Here is a 21,607-nt window from a genome sequence, read left to right on the forward strand (position 1 = left end):
CTGCATAACAACCCTATAAAGAGACACCATTATTATCCTCATTTTACTGTTGAGTAGACTAAAGCTGATAGCAAGTAAGTAACTTGCCTAAGATCACACAACTAGTGAAAAATTTACTCTGGGTCCATGTGACTTGGATTCTGAGCTCTTAACCAAGAGACAGAAATAGAGAAAGAATGAAGCCACCTTCCATAGCCAATCAGTTAGAAAGCCATTCAGGCCAAACCAGCGTCCCTAGATCCCAATCACTCCCACATGCAGAATTCTCCTAAGAAGCAAGCAGGGCAGGCCTTCCACTGATGTGGACTCCCTGGGGCCTCTGGGCCCAAGACTCTGCCATCTGCAATCTAGGCTTTACCTCAGATGTCTGGTCACATCATACCTGGATCCCCAGGCTCTCCTGCTGCCACCTGTGCCAGTTTGACTGAGCACAGGCACTTGTTCCCCAAGCCTGTGCTGAGCCCATGGACCCTTAAATCCAGCAATTCTACCAGGAAAAACATGACCCATCTATTCTTCCTCATCAGTCACCCCTTTCTGCCAGCGTTGAGTTCAGCCTGCTTAGAAGGTCTTCCACAGCTACTGCTTTTTGTCCCCTGCACTAAACTTACAGGATTCTGAACCCAGATCTGCAGGTTGCACTCCCATGCCTATTTAAAACCTTAAGAGGAAATAAAGCATAGTGATTACCACCCATCAGACTTGAATTCAGTCTCAAGTCTGCCATTTAGGAGATGGGTGACCTTATGCAAGTTTCTTAAACTGAGTCTCAATTTTCTTTCTCTCTTTCTTTTTTTTTATTTTAAAAATTTTTAATGTTTTTTTTCCCAACAGGTGCACTCCTCAATACCCATCACCCACTCTCCCCTCCCTCCCACCCCCCATTCTTTCTTCTTTTTTTTAATTGAGATATAACTGACATGACATTATATTAGTTTCAGGTATACAATGTAATCGTTCAATATTTGTATTAGTCTCAATCTCCTTATCCATAAAAACGATTTTGAGGATTCAGTGAGGTAGGATACAAAGTGCCTTGAATAGACTTAGTGTTCAGTAAACGTATATTCCTGTCTCCTAAATCATTTAAACATTACTGCCTAACCCAATCCTAACTTGAGTATTTCTTAGCTGCCTCCTACCCAGATGCTACCCAAAATGTAGCTCTGAGTTCCTGATTTGTTTTCAAATCAGAGGGCTTCTCTGAAAACCATTAAGTCATCAAAGCACATTGAAGCATAGGTATGACCTGTTGTTCACAAAGCTCTGGAGAGGGAAAGTATCTTTAAAAACAAGCCTCCCACCCCCACCCTAAGATCACACACCTGGTTGATGATGGAACTGGGACTGGACTGGAACCTGAGTTCAAATAATTTTCTGTCACTGCCTAAAATGAATTAAAAAGAGGTACAGTTTCTTGGCAAACAGATGCCACTTATACAGTTATTTATAATAACCATCATCCTCAGAATCCCAAATGTTGGGCCATCTAAAAATCCTTTTCTTTCACTTTTGTTGTATTACATTTTTCTGCATAATTAGATTTTGGATAGGCTAAGGCTCAAATTAATTTGAATTCTCTGCTTTCATATGAGCTGGCAGTGGAATGTGGTGCCCCAAGAATGGGCTGGGTAGCAGACAAAGCTAGTTAGGGATTCTATTTTGTAGAACATAATCTCTGGGTAATTACACAGTGACCACAGGCTACTTAGGCTCACTGTCCCTCAGTGTTGGGAAAAACATTAACATTATTTGGTCATTCCTAATTGTGATGTTTCCCAAACATCATCAGACACATGCTACCATCACAATTTTTTATCTGGGGCCACTATTACCTACTTCATGTATTTCTGTAAAATAGCTTATTTATTTTCTTTAACCATGTCTAAACAATATCTATGAAATCACAAGCTGCCTTCTGGCTATTGTTTTTCTAATATGCATTAAAATAAATACACAACTGTTAAAGTTTGTGTTTTTTTTGTTTGTTTGTTTTTTTGTTTTTAATTTCTCATCGGCAATACACAAACCACTACTGGCACATACTGCCTTATCAGATGCACAAATACCTTCTACAACAGAGTAAACATTTGATTAACCAACATCCCTTTCAATAACTCCAGTGAGGTTTCCAACTGTTACCTAAAGAGTTAGTTCCTAGCTAAACAGACAGCTCTGGAAGGACACCAGGCAGCACCAAAGTGACCAATGGTATATTTTATAATTTTTACTTTTTAAAATTTATTTATTTATTTATTTATTTATTTATTTATTTATTTATTTATATTTTTTTCCAGAAAGAACCTCTTACGAGAGAATAAGGCTTTAAGGTCAGAGGTGGTTAGAATTTCAACTCCACAACTCCAACTGTAAGTTCCTGAGCAAGTGACAACTTCTGAGCCTCAGTTTCTTCTTTCTAAAAGGGGACAATGATACCCCATGACACCCTCTGATAGGATTGTGCTATGGGTTAAAATGCATACATGAAGCATCTAGCACAGCACCTGGTACAAAGTAGTCACCTACTGAATATGAGTTCCCTTTCTTGTCCATAAGAATATAGGGTAAAATAACCTGGAAATACTGACTAATGACTTTCCTTGGTAAAAACTCAACTAGTTTATCTTTTAGAGGCACTCCAATCACTCTGTTTTGCATATGAATCTGGGATAGTATTTTTCTTCCATCTTAGCTAGGAGCCTGATTATCTTTCCAAAGATAACTGGGGACATGATCATTCTGAATATCAAGACAGAATTTGTGCCTGAAATGTCAGAGCCCTCACTGTTTTGGTTTTCTAGGTACAACAGGTTTCCATGATCCCAAGGGGAAATCTGATCTGCCTTTGGGGAAGGGCGGGGGGAGGAGACCCACTGGGGTGGAGGTGTGGATCGAGGGACAGAGGGGAAGCTCTAACCTGGAGGCACCAATCCTGAATCTGGTTGCTTAAGAAAACAGAATTTCAGCAGAAAAGCACCAACCATCATTGTCAAAAGTGCTGGGCCCTTTGAACTAAGGCTACACACCTCCCAGAAAAAGTAGGAAAAGTAGAGCTGGAGCAGATAGTCCTAATGAGGTGGGCTGGTGGTCAAAACCTCATTTGCATTCGTTTTGCTCATTATTATGTGGTATTAGGGAAATTTTCTGCTGAGCAGAGTGACCTTGACATGTGATTTCCTGTGCTCTCTGGGTATTTGCAGAGCATTATAAGAAGTAATGATTCCCAAAGAGCCCATCTAATCTGACAATTTTCATCAGCCTCCAAAGGGAGATTTTATCTTTTGTCCATTTCTCCTGGGGTTTTTTTTTTCTATTTTTTATTTTTTGTGTGTGTTACTATTAAAAAAGAGAGAGAGAGAACAAGATCTATAACCTTCAACAGTGTCCTTGCAAAAGTTAGAAGTGTGACATAAATGTGATCCTTCGCTCATCTTAACCACCAGTCAGCATTTCTCAGAAGGTGAATTAAATACTCACTGGCCCAACTCTCCTCTTTGTCTAAATCATGGTAATCTCCAGTTACCCCTGTGAGTTTGGCCTAAGAACCAGAGGCATCAGTCTATCAGAACCAAATGGCATGAACCTAGGCAGTCAGATCCTAACTACTCTAATGTCAGCCAATTTTGATCCACATTTGTGAACATGAGTTATGAGAGACATGGGGGGAAAACTCTGATTCTGGCTGTTTACAAACTTTGTGTGATATGAGTGAAATCTACTCTCCAACTTTTATCCAAAAACATCTTTTGAAACCACTTTTCAAAAGATACCTAAACAACTAAAAAAAAATTGAAATATGATTGAAATGTTTTACAGTAAAAATTAATCAAAACTGTAAAATTCAGCACAAAATCAATACTTAATTATTCATCATTTGCAATAGTAAGACTACCAATAAGATGATGGTACAAGGGCAAAATACAAACTAGCACCCACCCACCCCCTCCCAGGTGAGACATGTATGGTATTCCTTGGACACTCCTGGCTACCCAAAAACAAGAAAGGACAAAAAACAAATGGTTAAACTGATAAGAGTCTCCACCAGTTGACCAGAAAAAGGCAACCCCATCAATAGCCTCAAGTCCAAGAACTCCCTAGCTGTGTCAATGTTAATACCTTGCTAGAGGGAAAAACAACCTTAGCTTGACAACAGCTAGGCCTCCAGTAAGTCTTTAGCATGTGAAAGCCTCTTTGCAAATTCCCTCTTGACTTTATCTCCCCGGACATAAAACGGTCACCCCCCACACTTACAGTGCAGCTCTTCCTGCCATTGGGTCCTGTCCCCATGCTTTAATAAAATCACCTTTTTGCACCAAAGACGTCTTTAAGAATTCTTTCTTGGTCGTCAGCTCCAGACCCCACAAATCCCCCATCACCCCAAAACTTCATCAGTATCCATTAGCATAGTCAATCACAATGGATTTAAGAAGGATTTAAATTAAAAAGCCATATAAATGAGAACAAAAAAATTGAGAATTCAATATAATTTTTAAATATCACATGACTTTATTTCAGATTTATCACAATCTTTCATTTTGACAGATTGTATTTTCCGGCTTCAAAATAAACTATTCTGTTTTCTAGCCCTTCAAAAGCTATTGCTATTCTTCCTCCTAATTTGTCCCAACTTCTCTATAATCGTTCTTTAGCAATCTTGTGAATTCCTTTCCATTCTCTTATTAAAGCTTCAAGGAACTGAAAGGGCGGGACTACGCCGGCCGACTCCATCTTGTTCTGTGTCCTTCACCTAGACCACGCCTCCTCCCCTTGAGTAGCCTCCCACTCACCCGTTCAAAGTTCCTGATCAAAACACGCCCAGCGACCTGCGTAACAGGACTCCAACCCTTCCCCAGCAAATCGGCCAAGGCCACGACCCTTCCCCAGCCAATTGGCTGAGGCCATAGCCATTACCTCACCAACTGCCCCTAGGCCCCAATAAAACCTTTGTGCTTTTGAAACTCGCTCTCTCCCTGGTATCTCACCGCTGCGTCAGTGCAGTTAGGGGATTGAGCTCAAGCTAGCTCGAATAAAGGCTCTTTTGCTTTTACATCGGACTCGGCTCCCTGGCGGTATTTGGGGATCACGAATTCTGGGCATAACAGAACTATTCCTGTCACACACACCCCCATACACACTTTGCCTCCAGGTCAACAAGCTCTGTTATCTATCCCAGGGAGGAAAACATCAGCATCCACAATCCAAAACAATAGAAAATGCCAAACCATTGACTTTTAGAATATACTATATAGGTTTTGGGGGTAACTGAGACTTCCTAATAATAGTTTCGTTGTCAGTTTTATAGATAACACACCAAGTGACAGGAGGAGCCCACACATTTCACCATGAGCGGGTAAGAATTTGAGATGTTAAATTTGCTACAGTGGATGCATGTGAAGTTGATTTGTCAGGGGACAAAAAAAATGCAGAAGTAGCCCCAGTGTCTTCCCCAAACCACTCCCCCAACTCCCATGTAAGGAGGAAGTTACCTTAATTTCCTGATCCATTCCTAGACCTTTATTGCACAGAACCAAGATAATGGGGGAGAAGGAAAATTAAAGTTTCCAAAAAGCTACACTGACCTATATAATGAAGAGCTGAACAAAGAAGGGAGAATGAAGAGATAAGCAACTTTATGTAGGTTCAGCTGGGTAAAGACCTGGGCAGTAGCTTATACTGGGAGAAAAGAGAAACTTTGGAGCAGCTACAGTGTTGGGGAGATACTTTGAAATGGAAAAAATAGGATTTTTAAGAAGCCCTGCATTCTCAGGAAAAACAAGAATGCTTTGATTTGTTTGTAATTATTATTTGCTGGTCTGTTATGCATTGAACTGGATTCCATGTTGGACTGAACCATGAGGTGATTATCCCCTTATCTGCATAATATCAAGTGTCAACAAAGATTCAAGGAACCAATTAACTGACAATCATTGATACAGATATGTGTATGTGTTGTCCTTTTAACATCACTTGCTCTGCTCTCTCCCATTAGACATATTCTGCCTTTTGTAAAATAAGAATAGGAAAGTACAGTGCTCTACACAATGTGGAAAGATATACTCATTAAAGTTCACTGCTTGAGGCAGATATAGTATTGGGACCATTTAGCTACAATGCCCTCAATACAGAATGTACTGCATGCCCTGGTCCCTTCACAGAGACTCTGAGAGAGGCAAAGAAGCCCCAGCTGCCAACTCTGCAATCCCTAGGTGCACCAGTCTCAGATTAGTTTAACTATTATTAATTACTGGCACCTCACGACTCATTATCCCATACCAGTGCATCCTAATAGCATGGCTGAGAACCATACATATAAATCATTTGCTTTAGGCCACCAAAGACTCCATTTGAAAAACAGAAAGTTCTGTAAAGACTGATTCCATTGGCCAAAGAAACAATCCCCAAAAAGCAGGGCCAGACAGTGATAATCAAGCTCAGTGATAATCAAGTTCAGTGCAGACCTTTCCAAATTCCAAGACTAGTCTTGCACACCTCTTCAGCCTAAGGGGAATTTAAGGTCCAATACTGTCTTCTCTAAAATGTGACAGAAAGAGCATGAGACTCAGAGAACTGGATTCAATGTAAGCTCTGTCATCATCTTAAGAGGCAACCCTGGGTGGGAGGTTGTACAAAGAAATAAACTTGGAAACTAGACAGACTGGGTTCAAATCCTAGCTCCCTTGATTACTCTTGTGACCTTGGGCAAAGCACTTCACCTTTTGTGCTTCATTTTCTTCATCTGTAAAAAAGGATCATAGTTACTTATCAGGGTTTGCTGTGAGAAATAAGACATATGTAGACAGTCAGTAAAGGTTAGTTGCTGCTACGTGGCCTTGGGCAAGACACTTAACATACCTGTATCTCAGTTTCCTCATTTTTAAGTAATGGGGATGGATTATATAACTTCAAAGACTCTTGACAATAGGGAACTCTGAGAAGATAGATATCAAATCCTGACAGAGAATAATAGACATAAAGAACAAATAACCAAGGAAAACTTGTCATGAGATGTTGGTTGATTCTTACCAGAATGGTCAAGGCAGAGGCAGTAGAGACCAAGCAGATTAGAAGGGTAATCATCACCCAGGCATCTACAGGAAGTAGACATTTCCCATAGTCAGCTAGACACATGGAGCAGCTCTCACTCTCCTCACAAAGGCCATCCCCACAAACTGAACCAATGGAGAGAAGAAAGAGAATGCCAAACAAAAAATATTTTAAAACCTAAAGAAATAAATTCAATAAAAAACAATTTTTAAATGGAACAAAAAACAAACCGGTCTAAGGTGGGGTTCTGATGCTGGTTCCATCACTGGCTTGATTTCCAGTTTTGCTTTGGCTAACGAGCAAACTCAGCCAAATTTATTGTTAATTTTTAATAACTCTATGAAAGTTATATATTACCACCATAAGTCCACTTTCCCTTTCCTTTGGTCATTATACTTCATCTTATTTTCCATGGTCACGGCATTGGTTGTACTTTAGATTTTCCTATTTCATTGTACCTATTCTTATAATCCACTTGAAATTCTTTATGAAACCAGGCAGGGTATTAAATAAGTTGAAATCATTTTGCAAGTCACTCAATTACTTTATACATCATCTTTCTATGCATAAAATAAGAGTTTGGGTCTCAATGTCCAGTATCTTTTAGCTCTAATCCTGTTAATTCTAATCTTTTCATTTCTAAAACTCAAAGTGCATATTAGGTTACCTTTATAGAGCTTTGACTTACTGTACATAAGTAGGACTGGGTTCTCCAAAGTGTTTTAAGTTTTGTTTTGTTTTTTGATGTCTGATCGTATTTGTTACTCTTAGAAAAATCTCATTTCTGGATGCAGACTTGCAGGTACAAATTCTCAGAGAAGACAGCCTCCATCTCTTGGCAATCTGTTCCTGGCATTTTTCTTTAGCATTTTCATTACTTGAGCAGAAATCAAGAGTAGTCAGATGTTTAACCAACTGAGCCATCCATGAACCCCTTCTTCTACTTTTATGCTAAGATTATTGTCAGTAGCAATAACAAATTTTAAATGACTCATTTTGAAGATTCCTTCCCATCCTACTAGGTGTTCCATTTGTATCCTAGAATTGGATTTATAATTCTAACTAACATTTGAATGAAGCTTAACATTTGTATAGAATTTATAACCTTGTCTAAAAGTTTGAAATTATCTCATTTTGATCTTCAGCAAACCTTTGTGATAAGTGAAGCAGGAATACATCTCCACTTAATAGGTGAGGGACAATAACAGATGAAATAAATATTATTCCTTTTTACAGATGAAGAAACAAAAATACAAAGAGATTAAGTGACTTGCTCAAAGTCACACAGGTAATGACTGGCACAGGGACTTAAAGTCAAATCCTCTGACCCTAACCCCTTGACCCTCTCCATCCTCACAGCCTCTATGAAAAGATCTTCCAGCTCATGCTGAACACTTCCAGGTCCCATATCTCCTAGGACAGCCTCTTTGATGTGCTGTTGTGAAGATTTATTCACTCCCATCCTATGGAGTACCACAGAATTTGTCTTATTCCTCTTTGACATGACAGAGCTAACCTTTGAAACAACAATCCGGTACCCTTAAAACTTTATTTCTGAGCCAAACATTAGAATCATTCCCTCAGGGCTACTTTATCTGTTGAACCAAAAGGTCGTGTGCCTGAGGCCCACAGCTTTCCAGGGGCCTGTAAACAATAAAAAGAAAATAGCAAAAAAAATAAAAAATGAATTGGCTCCAACTACAGAAAAGCAAACTGAAATTAATAAGCATTTAATTAACTGCCTACAAAATGTAATATTATGTCAACTTTGTTGTTAAATTTATAATTCATAAAAAATTTCATTACATATGCAAATAAATTGTGGATTAGATTCTCTTGTTTTACAAGAATTTCTGAGTAGGCACAATGAGTGATAAGACATAGTCAACTGTAAATTTAATAAGTCATTCATAAGCAAATAATTTCAAAAGCAAAATTATAAAAATCCTTTCAATACTTTATGGAAATTTTTACATTTAATTGAGATGTGGGTACATTTTAATATGTTTGGCATAAGTGATGAAGTCTCTAGGAGGGTCTACGAAAAGCTTATAAAGGTCCTGAGTCTTCCATTGCCAAAATTTCTCCATGTGGGTCAACAAGGTACCTTTTAGTAAGATTGCTCCCTTAACAGTTTATGGCTTAACAGTTTATGTAGTTTCTTCTAGTTACTGGATTTGCCCACTGAGTTGAACCTTGCTGGTTTGGATGAAAATGAAGTTGTTGGGGAGTACTTGGGCTCTGTCACAACATTGCCAACGTGGCCTATAGCCAAAGATAGTATGTAACTAAAAATTCAAAAGGACCCCCACTGGAAGCTTTCTCTCTCTGCACCCCATCTCTTCCAGACAGGATGAGAAAGTGCTCTTAAAAAATTCAAACTCTGGTGAAGTAGGCAAGGCAGTCTGCATATTGCCATGGGCCTGGTTTAATTGCCTCAAGGAGCCTGACGATACACTGGCAGGATCCTAAAAATATTGTAGGTTAAAAACCATCTTGCATCAGACAAAGAAGACTGCTGCTAATTCTGTTAAACTCCTTGTATTCAAGTGATACACTTGGCATCAAAAATGGCAATTCTTTAAAGGCTCAAAGGCTCTGTGAGTGCTGCCTTCACAGAGCCTAAGGTAAGACTATCTAGCATGAAGTCTTTACCCCCATGCCCTCAGAAGCCACCAAGGGGAAAAGCTGTGGGGATCAGCTTATGAATCCCAAGAGTTAGTAATAACAACAAACCTGCTTCCTGGAGGGCTCAGCCTGTGACTGTTGGCTTCAATCCCAAGCCTTCTGGGAGTCCTGGGGAGCTAGAATTACTGAAGCAACATTTTGATGGTACCTGCTGAAGCCACAGTCAATTCTAGAATTTGCTGCTCTGCTTGGGAAAGGAAAGTCTGAACCTTATTTGGATTCCTGGGGGACTCCCTGGGTCTTGTTGCCTGAGGCAGGAAATAAAGCAAATTCCTGAGAGGATTGGGGCAGGGATGAGCACATCAAGAAGTCATGAGTAAAAAGCTTCAACCCAAACATACTCTATGTCCTCAGAATCTGGGTATCCTGGATGAGGATGAATTTGCCTCATGAAAGCCCCCTGTCCATCTACCACTTCAAGAGTCTGTCCAGGGTTGTCTCCTAGTCAATCTTAGTCCACTGCTCCATCTCTGTGCCACCAACCTGAGTTTCCTCTCACCCAAGCCCTTCAGACTGGTAGTGAAATCAGATTGGTTCTTGACCCTGGCTTCCTCTAAAACCATCTGCAGATGTCCCCTGTCTGTATTCCCAAAGCCAGCCAGTAGAGCCACACCTCTGGCCGGCCAGGCAAAGACTGAATGCTCTAATATAGAGATCTCTAAAGGTTCTACATAGAGATTCAGCAAGGACCCTCAAGGAAGGGGATAAGTTTGGTCATGGAGTGATCAACACTTTTAGTCATTCAATAGTAAACTTGACCCTTGAAACAACACAGGTTTGAACGGCATAGGTCCACTTACATGCAGATTTTTTTTTATACATACAGTACAGTATTGTAAATGTATATTCTCCTTATGATTTTCTTAATAACTTTTTCTTCTCTAGCTTTCTTTACTATAAGCATATATATATATATATATAATGTGTATATATAAAACACATAATATATATAAAACACATTATATATAATTATATTATATATTATTTATATATATAATATATATAAATATATATCTAATTATATATTTATTAAATATAATTTATTTCTATAAATTTATTATATTAAATACAATATATTTATAATTAAATATATATTTATATATTTATATATAATTATATATAATTTTTTATAATTATATATAATGTGTTTTATATATATTTTGCGCTTTATATATATATAATATGTGTTAAAATATGTGTTGATCAACTCTTCATGTTATGGATAAGGCTTTCAGTCAATAGTAGGCTATTAGTAGTTAAGTTTTGGGCAAGTCAAAAGTTATACACAGGTTTTCAGCTGGGGGGAGGGTTGGCGCCCCTAACCCTCACATTGTTCAAGGGGTCAACTGTACTTACTGAGTGCCGGTGCTGTGACAGAACTAGGCTAGGTACTTGGGGTACAGCAAAGAACAAGGCCTACCTGGGCCCTATCCTCACAGAACTCAGTCATCTTCTGACCTGCTGATATTCTGCTTCCTTACCCACTTTCAGCAGCACACTTTTAGGCTTGAGAGCAGCTTACATCTTTCCAATTCTGACATGGGCAAAAAAGAGAGCTATACCCTCACGGACCAACACCACTGAATAGCAATAAAGCAAGGAATGAGTAGAAGCAAGTTTCATTCCAACCCTTCTACCTGATTCTCACTTCAGTTCATGCATTGTTGCCCTGGGATATCCATGATCTATGGGGACCTCTAGCATATATCCATCAGTAACTTCAAGTTGCTTCTCTTGTGCAAAGGAAGAAAATATGATAGACGATAAATACCCTATGGCTATTCGGTGTAGTACATGTTGAACCTGATTTTTCCACTTGAATACGTGGAGGTAATTTAGCTCATTGGAGTATATATGACAGCAGGAAAAATGTAACTCATGAAACCATATTTATTTTCCATTCATCTTATAACATCTCTCACCAGATTAAAGTACTCAAAACCAAGAATCATAGTCCCCTGCAGGGCACATAATTGATTAGAAAGATACGTCCCTGAATTATAATGTTGATTCCTTAAGGGTAAAACAAAGAGACAGACTACTCACTTATTAACAGATCCCAAGATAAGGCTCCTCTCATCTGTGACCATGGATAGTGGTTTCTCTGAATTCTGCAAAGCTTCTAATGTCTAACTTAAATCCCTCCAAATACCATTTAATCCTTACTCTCTTATGCTAACCTCAGTGATTTTAAATTTTGAAGATCAAATAGACATCATTTAGGTAATAAACCTTAATAACCAAGAGTTTGATTCAGCATTCTTAAATTCTAAAATTATTTTTTAATTGTTTACTTCATGGTTTTTATATTTATTGCAATCAAATGTATCTCATTTTGTGGAATAAGCACATTCCACATGGCTCACTTTTAAAGTGCCTCTTTCCCCTGACATTCATATAAAACCAGTTCCAAGACAAAAGAAAATCACCTTTAATGATGCAGAGATCTTTTTTTAATCATACATTTAAAGGAGAATTTTTTAGGAAATAATAATAATACACACATGAAGACTAAAGTTTCTTTTGTTTGACAGAATCACTTTGAGAGTTAAATGGAAAACAGCAATTATAGCTTAAGAACAGAACATCCTAGACTAAAAATTCATTCAGCTTTTATCAAATCTCCTTGCCATCATTTTACAAAAGAATAACAGGAAACTCTCCTTGGGTGCTCAGACCTTGTTTCCTAGCAATTGATAGAGGCTGCAGGCACTCAGGAATAAGCAATTGAGCTAAGACTGAGGAGAGTAGAAACTGAAATTCCAAATATCACAGGAAGTGGATCAATAGACAATTATTGAAAAGTGGACCACCCTCTTATTATCTGTTAGCCAATATCAAGTTAGGCTTTGGACACCATACAATAATTCCTTTAATCAACCAGAATCCACATAGATCTATAAAGGTTGAGAAGGGGGGCAGAACAGGTAAGAACAAAATAACTGTCTAGTAAAAGGAGGCCAAAACATAATGTTGTGTGTCAGGTTGTAAAGTGTCCCAGGGTTCAGCACCTGACCCAAAGACACCAGTTATGGTGTGTGTGTGTGTGTGTGTGTGTGTGTGTGCATGTGGGCATGTATGTACATACACAAACATGCACACACAAATAACAAAGCAGTAACAACATCATGACTTTGCTAGGGGTTGTTATAGACTAAATCAGAAGAAAAGATAAGGAAAAAGAATACAGATCTGAATATTCAGCTTATTTGCAATTACATAAAAGCAAAGTAAATTCACCAAACTTTATGGTTATTTCTATGACAGTGGATGGTTTATCTTTGCACTTTTCTGTATTTTCCTAATTTCCATGGTGAGCATGCATCTTTGACTTCCATATATAATGAGGAAATGTTTTGTTTTTAAAAAGAAAGAAAAGATTTGAGATCAAGGAAAAGCATGCAAAGGGAAATTCTCCTGGGAAGACTAATAAAAGGAAGACTCAGTCAAGAAGGTAGAAATGAAGGTAGAAGAGAAATCATTAAAATCCACCTGAGAGGCTGCATGTAAAGTGAGGTCAGGGTTGGGCTTAAAGGCAGCTCTAGGAATGACACAAAGGAGAGACTGTAAAAGTGATGGACTACTTAGTAAGGTTCTATAGCTGTAATTTACCCCCTTGTGTACCCCCAAATTGCCTCACACTGTAATAAAATAGACTCTGGAGCTAAATTACCAAATGAATGTGCAACTCAAGACCCACTTTGGAAGAGGATATAGAGGAGTAGAAAGGAAAGAACAGCTGTCTCAAAAGGTGCCATCTAGAGGGGACATCCCTCAATGCCAATGGGGAACAGGCCATCATCTCAGGAGCAGACTGGTGGGTACGCAGAGCAGTATCTCTTAACCCTCAGAGACATAGCAGGAAACAATGGCATCCCAAAGGCACACCCGGGTGAGAGGTATGAAAGACTATCGAGTGCTCAGTGTGAAAGGTGTCATCCAAGCCTTCTTTCCCATCATCCAGGATTTGACAACCTGACAGTGAATTTCTAAGGAATGTACATTAAGTACATGATAAGAGGGAAATAGTTCATGTATGTTGGTTCTCAACCTTTCTCTTCCTCTGATGCTTAAGAGAATTCTGTCTTGACCCTTCTCACCTCACCTCCCAGTCCTGCTTGGCTAAATAAGCTCTTTTCGGGGCACCCGGGTGGCTCAGTCGGTTAAGCGTCCAACTTCAGCTCGGGTCATGATCTCGCGGTCCGTGAGTCGAGCCCTGCATCGGGCTCTGTGCTGATAGCTCAGGGCCCAGAGCCTGTTTCAGATTCTGTCTGTTTCAGATTCTCTCTGACTCTTTCCCATTCATGCTCTGTCTTTGTCTGTCTCAAATATAAATAAACGTTAAAAAAAATTATAAATAAATAAATAAATAAGCAAGCTCTTTTGGACCTTGTAATGGAGAGGAAAGGTGCTGGTGAGGATGCAGAAGGGCAAGAACTGGTGGGGTGGGTGCAGGGCTGTTGGTGGGAGGGTGAGGTAAAGGAGATAGGGGAGCTGCTTCAGAATAAGGGAAACGGATGGAAGAGAAAAGGAGATGTTAAAGATATATTACTATGGTCTCCTTATCTCCCCTTTCAGAGTTCAAGAAAGTCAAGAGAAGGGCTGAGACCTTTGGAAATTATTTTTAAATGATGGACTGTATTATTTTAACCACAATAGTGTTCTGAGACTGTCCCAGGAGAGTGCAGGCTTTAAAAAGATTACATGTTGATGAGGCACACCTCATTCCCATAGGGACTTGGGGCTCAGGGGTGAAGCTAACTAGAGTCCAATAAAACCACAGCAAAAATTTACTTCCTAATGTTCTTGTGTGTGTTGGCTAAAATAAGGGTCTATAGCCCTTACTGTTTCCCCCCAGGTTTGTTTTGTTTTTTTTTTTTTTCCTAACAGAATTGTTCCTGAAGCTTCTAACTCTGTAAGCTGCTCAAATTCCTCTGACAGTACAGAAGGTATAAAAGCTCATCATGTTGGAAGTGACAGGGTAAAAAAATGATAATATCTTCCATAAGCTTGAGTTGCACAGAAATGTCTACTCTGGGTATGTTTTAAAGGATGAACCAAATCTCAAATATTCGTTGTATCTAGAGCATGATGCTTGACAATTTCATACCTTGGTGCTCTCTAATGGAAGGAAGACTCCCTTTAATGAAATCAATTGTATTTAGCATAAGTAGAAATAATGGGCCATTCTGTGTACATCAAGATGGTGCTACTAGTCTTATATGCACAGTCATAGACATATACACAAGATGCACACTAGGACCTGCTGGGGGTCATGAGAACTTAATGGTAAACCCTGAGCCTTGGTAAATACTAAAGAACTAAATGGTAACAAATGACCTCTGTGACATGGTGCAGAAATATTCACTGCCATGGTACAATCTAGGACAAAGTTAGGAAGAATGGGTGTGTATGCTACCACCCCACCTCCAGTGACCAGGGCAGACATCATTAATTTATCGATACAGTCTTTCCTGCTGAACCAGACATGATCCCAGAAAACTTTTCATTGTAGCTCTCCAGGAGTCACTCTCGATGGATTGGAGCTGACGCATGAGATGAAATCTATTTGCCATTCCTAGTCTCTGGGATGGTTAGGGCCAAAATGTCAATGTGGGCATGAGTGTGCAAAGATCCCACCCCAGGGGCACACAAAGGTATTGGAGTTGACAGTGCAGAGATAAAGAGACAGCGGAACTGTCTTTATGCAAAGGGCAACAGGAGGCAGAAAAGGCCCCCCTGTTTATAATCCCCAAACCTCTCCTATTTCACCTCTTGGTTTTAGGTACTAAGGGCTACTATTTGAACAAAGTTATTTTCAGAAAAGAGCAATTTTTGAGTTGTTGTCTTTTATAAATAGCTTGGTTCAAATTAATTTTTCACATCAACAAATCAGACACCCAGAAAGACCGTGAAGGATTAGGGTTCAAGATGGATTAGGTATGAATTGGCAAATGATTAGCAATTAGCTAAAGAAGGTGCAAAGGGGTAGGTACAAAACACTACTTCCCACCCACAGCCCTCAGGAGGTCAGCCCTATAGCCGGTAAACTGAGCATCAGATCCTCAAAATCCCATAGTAAATAAGTGGGGGGAAACATTGGATTAGGGATTTATCTTCAATAAATAAAATTAAAATTTAAGAAAATAAGTTTGCTTTATCTTACTTTTTAATTAGGTTCTAATTGGCACACTATATACTAAGTCTGAAGAACTCAAATATTTGAGTTTGAACAACTAAAATATTTATATTAGGAGACATAACTTTTCCAACAAAAAGAGTATAATAACATTATGTAATTTCCTTCACTTCATGATCAACTTTTGTAGTAAGATTATAAAGAGGATAACTTCTCAGAATACTTAAGGACATATTAATTTACCAATATCAACACCTACCTTTGCTATTCATATCATTTGCTTTGAACATCTATAACCTCATACGTCATAACCCTTACTAGTTTTCTCTTCAGTTGTTAACTTATCTGACTTTCCCAAACTTCATTTGTATGTGATCTGAGCAATGTTCCAACATCATTTTCTTTAACCTCATGAAATCCTTAAATGTTGCAAAAGTGACAATTTCACTTCACAATCTATTTACATTGAGTTTGCATTTTCACCGTCAAAGTTTACAATATTCATCAGTGAAAATGACTGGGAAAATATGTTGTAAGGTGAGAAGAGTCAGGCTGGTATTAAGCAAGATAGATACATTAGAGGGGACAAATTTGACAATATTTCATGTGATAATAAATGTTGCTTCCCCACGAAATCTAGTAATTGTTATGACTGGACTCCCGACCACCCAGCTATTCTGGATGTGTATGTAATTATGCCACCTTCCTCCCTGGGCCACAGATGATTGGATCAGAGATGGACATCGGACCCAACTAAACCAATCATCTCTTTCCTGGGAATCTGGGATTGAGACTCAGTTATATGTATAGAACAGTGATCTCTCAACTTTTTTTGATTGAATATCTCTAATAGTAAAAATATTTAACTACACTTTCCATAAGTAATTTTTTATTTATAAATTACATTCACAATTATATTTATAAATTATATGAATGTAACATTTTAATCTTTCAAACATTTTATATGAGTTTAAATATTTTAATATTGTAAATTTATGACTAATTTTAAAATCTTTTCATTTAAAAAAATTTTTTTCATGTTTACTTATATTTGAGAGACAGAGCATGAACAGGGGAGGGGCAGAGAGAGAGGGAGACACAGAATCCAAAACAGGCTCCAGGCTCTGAGCTGTTGTCAGCACTGAGCCTGACGTGGGGCTCAAACTCAAGAGCTGTGAGATCATGACCTGAGCCAAAGTCGGTCGCTTAACCGACTGAGCCACCCAGGCGCCCCTTTTTGTTCTTTATTAATAATTATTAATAAAATATTTAAAAATTTTGAATGATATTCATTTATTAGTCATTGTTTTAAGAAACTTCAATTCTATGACACAAAAATTCATGTTGGATCCTATGTTCACATATAATACTTGGTTTTAATGGCTGCATAGCTGAAAACCTAACTCTTATGACAACAGATCCCAATGGATAAAAAGACACTTTCTACATTACGATTTTTCAGGGTGCCTGGGTGGCTCTCGGTTAAGCAACTGATTTCATGTCAGGTCATGATCTTGTGGTTTGTGGGTTCAAGCCCTGAGTTGGGCTCTGTGCTGACAGCTCAGAGCCTGGAGCCTGCTTCAGATTCTGTGTCTCCTTCCCTCTCTGCCCCTCCCCCGCCCACACTCTGTGTCTCTCTCCTTCAAAAATAAATTAAACATTAACATTTAATATAATTTAATTAACATTTAAAAAGAAGTGTTTGGCTTTCACTTTTAAAAAAAATATGATTTTTTTAATCCCAACCACCAATTATGCAAAGGCTTTTGTTGAAATTAGGCTCATAAATTCCCAGCATCTCTGATGTCAATTAGTTCTTACAAATTAATCAAACCCACTGACTTTCTCTTCTGGAAACTTTTATACCAGTTAGAAAATTCTGGTTTTTGAAGTACAGAACTGTCAAGGTTTTTGTGGTTGAGACACATTGTTTTCAACAACAAAATCATATAATGATAGAAACATTTCCAAACACCCATTTTCAAGATGTTTCTCCATAGCAAGAGGTCTTTTGAAAAGCAGATATTTTCTCTCTCGTTGATAAAATATCACCTTTGCCTTGAAGAAGGAGATAAACTTTTATTTTAAATAGCTGCTAGTGTCACAGAAAAGGCCAGTGAATTTAGAATCATTATTGAAAAACAAAAATGTGTTATACATCTTTAAAAAGGATCATTCTTTTGTCACAAGATGACCAGAAAACATCTTTTCTCATGGCCATGTACTTTCTTTTTTTTTTTTTTTTTTTTTATAATTTTTTTTTTCCAACGTTTATTTATTTTTGGGACAGAGAGAGACAGAGCATGAACGGGGGAGGGGCAGAGAGAGAGGGAGACACAGAATCGGAAACAGGCTCCAGGCTCCGAGCCATCAGCCCAGAGCCCGACGCGGGGCTTGAACTCACGGACCGCAAGATCGTGACCTGGCTGAAGTCGGACGCTTAACCGACTGCGCCACCCAGGCGCCCCCCATGTACTTTCTTTTTACAAAGTTTGGGATGATTCTACTATTGAAGTCCTTGTTTGTATCAATTAACCACTTAAATGACCTCCTGTGGCACTTTGTACCCTTCTGGCTTCAATTCTTTCCTACACAAAATTGAATATGAATAGCAGAGAATGGATTTCACATGTGCAGATAATACTCTAGTCTTACCTCAGAATTGTTTTTCATTCTAATGAAAGCAACTGCTGCATTAGTGGTTACACATAGGTATAAAACATTATATTTTATTGAAGAATTCATTTCCCATATGACTGTGGCTGACAGTTTCATGTCCTGTGCAGTGCGTTCAAACACAGATGCCTCATACCTTGGATGTTCAGTTTCACTGGGTTATTTTGCCAGCAGTAGACAGCATGTGTGAATATTTGTCCATCATCAGGAATCCAGAGGCCACATATCTAACCTTTCCCCTTCACCAAAAGAAAGAAGCTGTTTTATTAACAATAGATACAGGCAAGAAAGCATCAATTATAATGACAAGAAAGTACAAGAAAAAGCAAGTGAGAAAAAAGATGATCATTGGTGGGATTATTTAACCCCTTTCTCCTGATCACAGCTACTCTGCAGAAAATGCAGAGCATAATCACTTTGAAGAGCCCTGAATATGGGTTATTTTAGCTCCCTAGTCAGGATCTAATGCACCTGAATGAAATGCACTTTTTTTTTTTTAAATCCCTTTTCTGAGTCCTTTGTTCTCAAGGAATATCACAGTAATGAGCTGGATACCCAAAGTACAGTTATTATTTCTAAATGCTCCAATGGCTCGGCCTACATATGCTCTCAAAATATTTGAGTCACTGGAGGAAATTAAGAAAACCTACCCGAGGATTAGAAGGGATTTCCAAAGAAATCATATTTTCACCTCAAATCAAAAACTCTTAGTCTGCCTTGACTACAAGCCTTGGCTCTTATTCTCACCATATGTGCAATATTTTGGATGTTTCTCACTGATATAAAGAACTGAAATTTAATTTCAAAAGGCTGAACAGACATGACATTTACCAAATTAAAAGAAAGCACAATCTCCATCCATACACTCTTCATACAAATACCTTTCAGTCTTAAAATTTAACAAAGCTCCTCTGATCGCACATGGAATTTACACCTGAACCTAGTGCGACGTCTCTAGTGGGTGGGTCTTTCCTTGCCATTGGTAAGTGAGTGGAGTCTTTGGTAAAGTTTATCAATCTTATGTATGTACTTATTAGCAGTATTGCTTTCTGTTCCTTAGGGTAGAGTGCCTGGACATCTTTACTTCTCAAGCCTGTTTGGAGGTAAGAGTATTTGATTCAGCAGACATGTGCTGAGCTCCTGCTTTGTACAAAGATTCAGTTTCAGTTTTGTGAGGGTTTCAAAAATGAAGAGGTTCCTACCTACAAGAACTTCCTCAGGGAAGATGAGATACATTCATTTTTTTTTTTTTTAATGCTGGGAAAGTCAACAACATAAGAGTTACTAAGTGTTAAAAGGGCTCAGTTCCAAAATTCTAAACTATTACATTGTAATAATTAATTAGCTGAATAATTCAGGCTAAAAGCTAAATCTTCTCTTCTCCTTAGATCAAAACTAAAGTTTCTATAGGTTTAAGGTACAGAAGTAAAATGTATAAGGAGGCAGAAGAGACAAATGGGATAAGTATACTGAAGCATAACTGGGCTTTTAACCCCTGAATAAATATGATCTAAATCTATGCTTCCCAGTGTAAAAAGGCACAAAGTAGAGAAGGGGCTGGATTTTTTAATGACAGGATCTCATGGATAGCACTGAGTCTGAATCATCAGGATCCACTGTCTAGTTATGGATCAGTCAAATGCAGATACTGGACCCAAGATGAGTGAACTCTCAGTGACAAGGTAATACTAAATGGACTGGACCAGTTCCTAAACCCAGAAAGCTAATCCCTCATTCTTCATTCAAACCATGATTTATTCTGAAACAAATTTTAAGCTGCTTAGAAATATGCAAACATGTTACAAGAAAAGATAAATCCAAAATAAAAACATAACGCAGGGGCGCCTGGGTGGCTCAGCTGGTTAAGCATCCAACTTTGGCTCAGGTCATGATCTCATGGTTTGTGAGTCTGAGCCCTGCATCGGGCTCTGTGCTAACAGCTCAGAGCCTGGAGCCTGCTTCAAATTCTGTGTCTCCTCCTCTCTCTGCCCCTCCCATGCTCATGCTCTGTCTCTCTCTGTCTCTCAATAATAAACATTTAAAAAATTTTTTTAAACAAAACAAAACATAAGGCAAAGAGCAAATAAAACTAAGAAAGCAAGATGGCATTGGGAGTGAAGTCAGCCCACAGAGTAGAACAGGAGTCCCTGTGTTCTTTCTTGAGTAGCCTCCTCATTGCCGGAATAAAGAGGCAAACCCAGTTAGTTACATGATGCACTGCCACCATCCTGGTTATTAAGAAAATAAAGAAGCCAAACAATGATCAGAAGATTATCCAGAGAGTGCCTGGGTGGCTCAGTGGGTTAAGCGTCTAACTCTTGATTTCAGCTCAGGTCATGATCTCACAATAGTGAGACTGAACCTCATGTTGGACTCTGTGCTGACAGTGGGAAGCCTGCTTGGGGATTCTCTATCTCCATCTCTCTCTCTGCCCCTCCCCTGCTCTTGTGCTTTCTCTATCTCTCTCTCTCAAAATAAATAAATAAACATTTTTTTCTTAAAGTGTGGAGTAATTAAATCATGCTTTCTTTATCAGTTTGCAAGATCCACTCTGAGAGAATCAAAGGTCAGTTACAAGATCAGTTTAGGGCCCAACAAAAAGGATCTGAGAGCTCATGGCACCACGTCATGAGCCTAGATTCAGAAACACAAAGTCATGACTCTACGAACTCCTTTGTAACGTGATGAATGACATGATTCAGACTGTATAAGGTAAAACGAGTAATACCAGTGCTAATTCCACCCCAAGCATCACATTTCAGTGCTTTTTTAATTTGGTTTTGTTCATTTATGTTAGTTTATGTTTCAGATGAAAAGTTTCTAGAAAACAGGTTACAGGGCAGTTATAGGCTGAACTGTGACCCCCTAATTCATATGTTGAAATCCTAATCCCCAGCACCTCAGAATGTGAATGTATTTGGATATAGGACCTTTTAAAGATGTACTTAAGGAAAAATGAAGACATATGGGTGGGCCCTAATCCAAATATGACTGATGTTCTTATAAGAAGAGATTAGGACACGAACATGCATGGAGGAGTTTCATGTGAAAACACCAGAA

At 38.6% G+C, this 21,607-nt stretch overlaps 1 protein-coding gene across 5 annotated transcripts in view; it reads right to left on the reverse strand.

Annotated features, from left to right (window-relative positions):
* Nucleotides 1–21,607, reverse strand: part of APTX (aprataxin) — a 262,688-nt gene that overhangs the window by 145,648 nt on the left and 95,433 nt on the right. For 2 of the 5 annotated variants that reach the window (XM_045043469.1, XM_045043468.1), the window contains exons 11-13: nucleotides 18,684–18,786; nucleotides 7,733–7,921; nucleotides 7,024–7,169 (exon numbers count right to left, since the gene is read on the reverse strand). The exons of 1 other annotated variant lie outside the window; for it this stretch is intronic. The gene's annotated coding sequence lies outside the window, so the exon portion shown is untranslated. The remainder of the gene's footprint in view (nucleotides 1–7,023; nucleotides 7,170–7,732; nucleotides 7,922–18,683; nucleotides 18,787–21,607) is intronic. 2 more of the 5 variants (XM_045043466.1, XM_045043465.1) reach the window with 2 other exon arrangements.

The sequence above is a fragment of the Felis catus genome, chromosome D4, assembly GCF_018350175.1.
Source record: "Felis catus isolate Fca126 chromosome D4, F.catus_Fca126_mat1.0, whole genome shotgun sequence".
NCBI classification, from domain to species: domain Eukaryota; kingdom Metazoa; phylum Chordata; class Mammalia; order Carnivora; family Felidae; genus Felis; species Felis catus.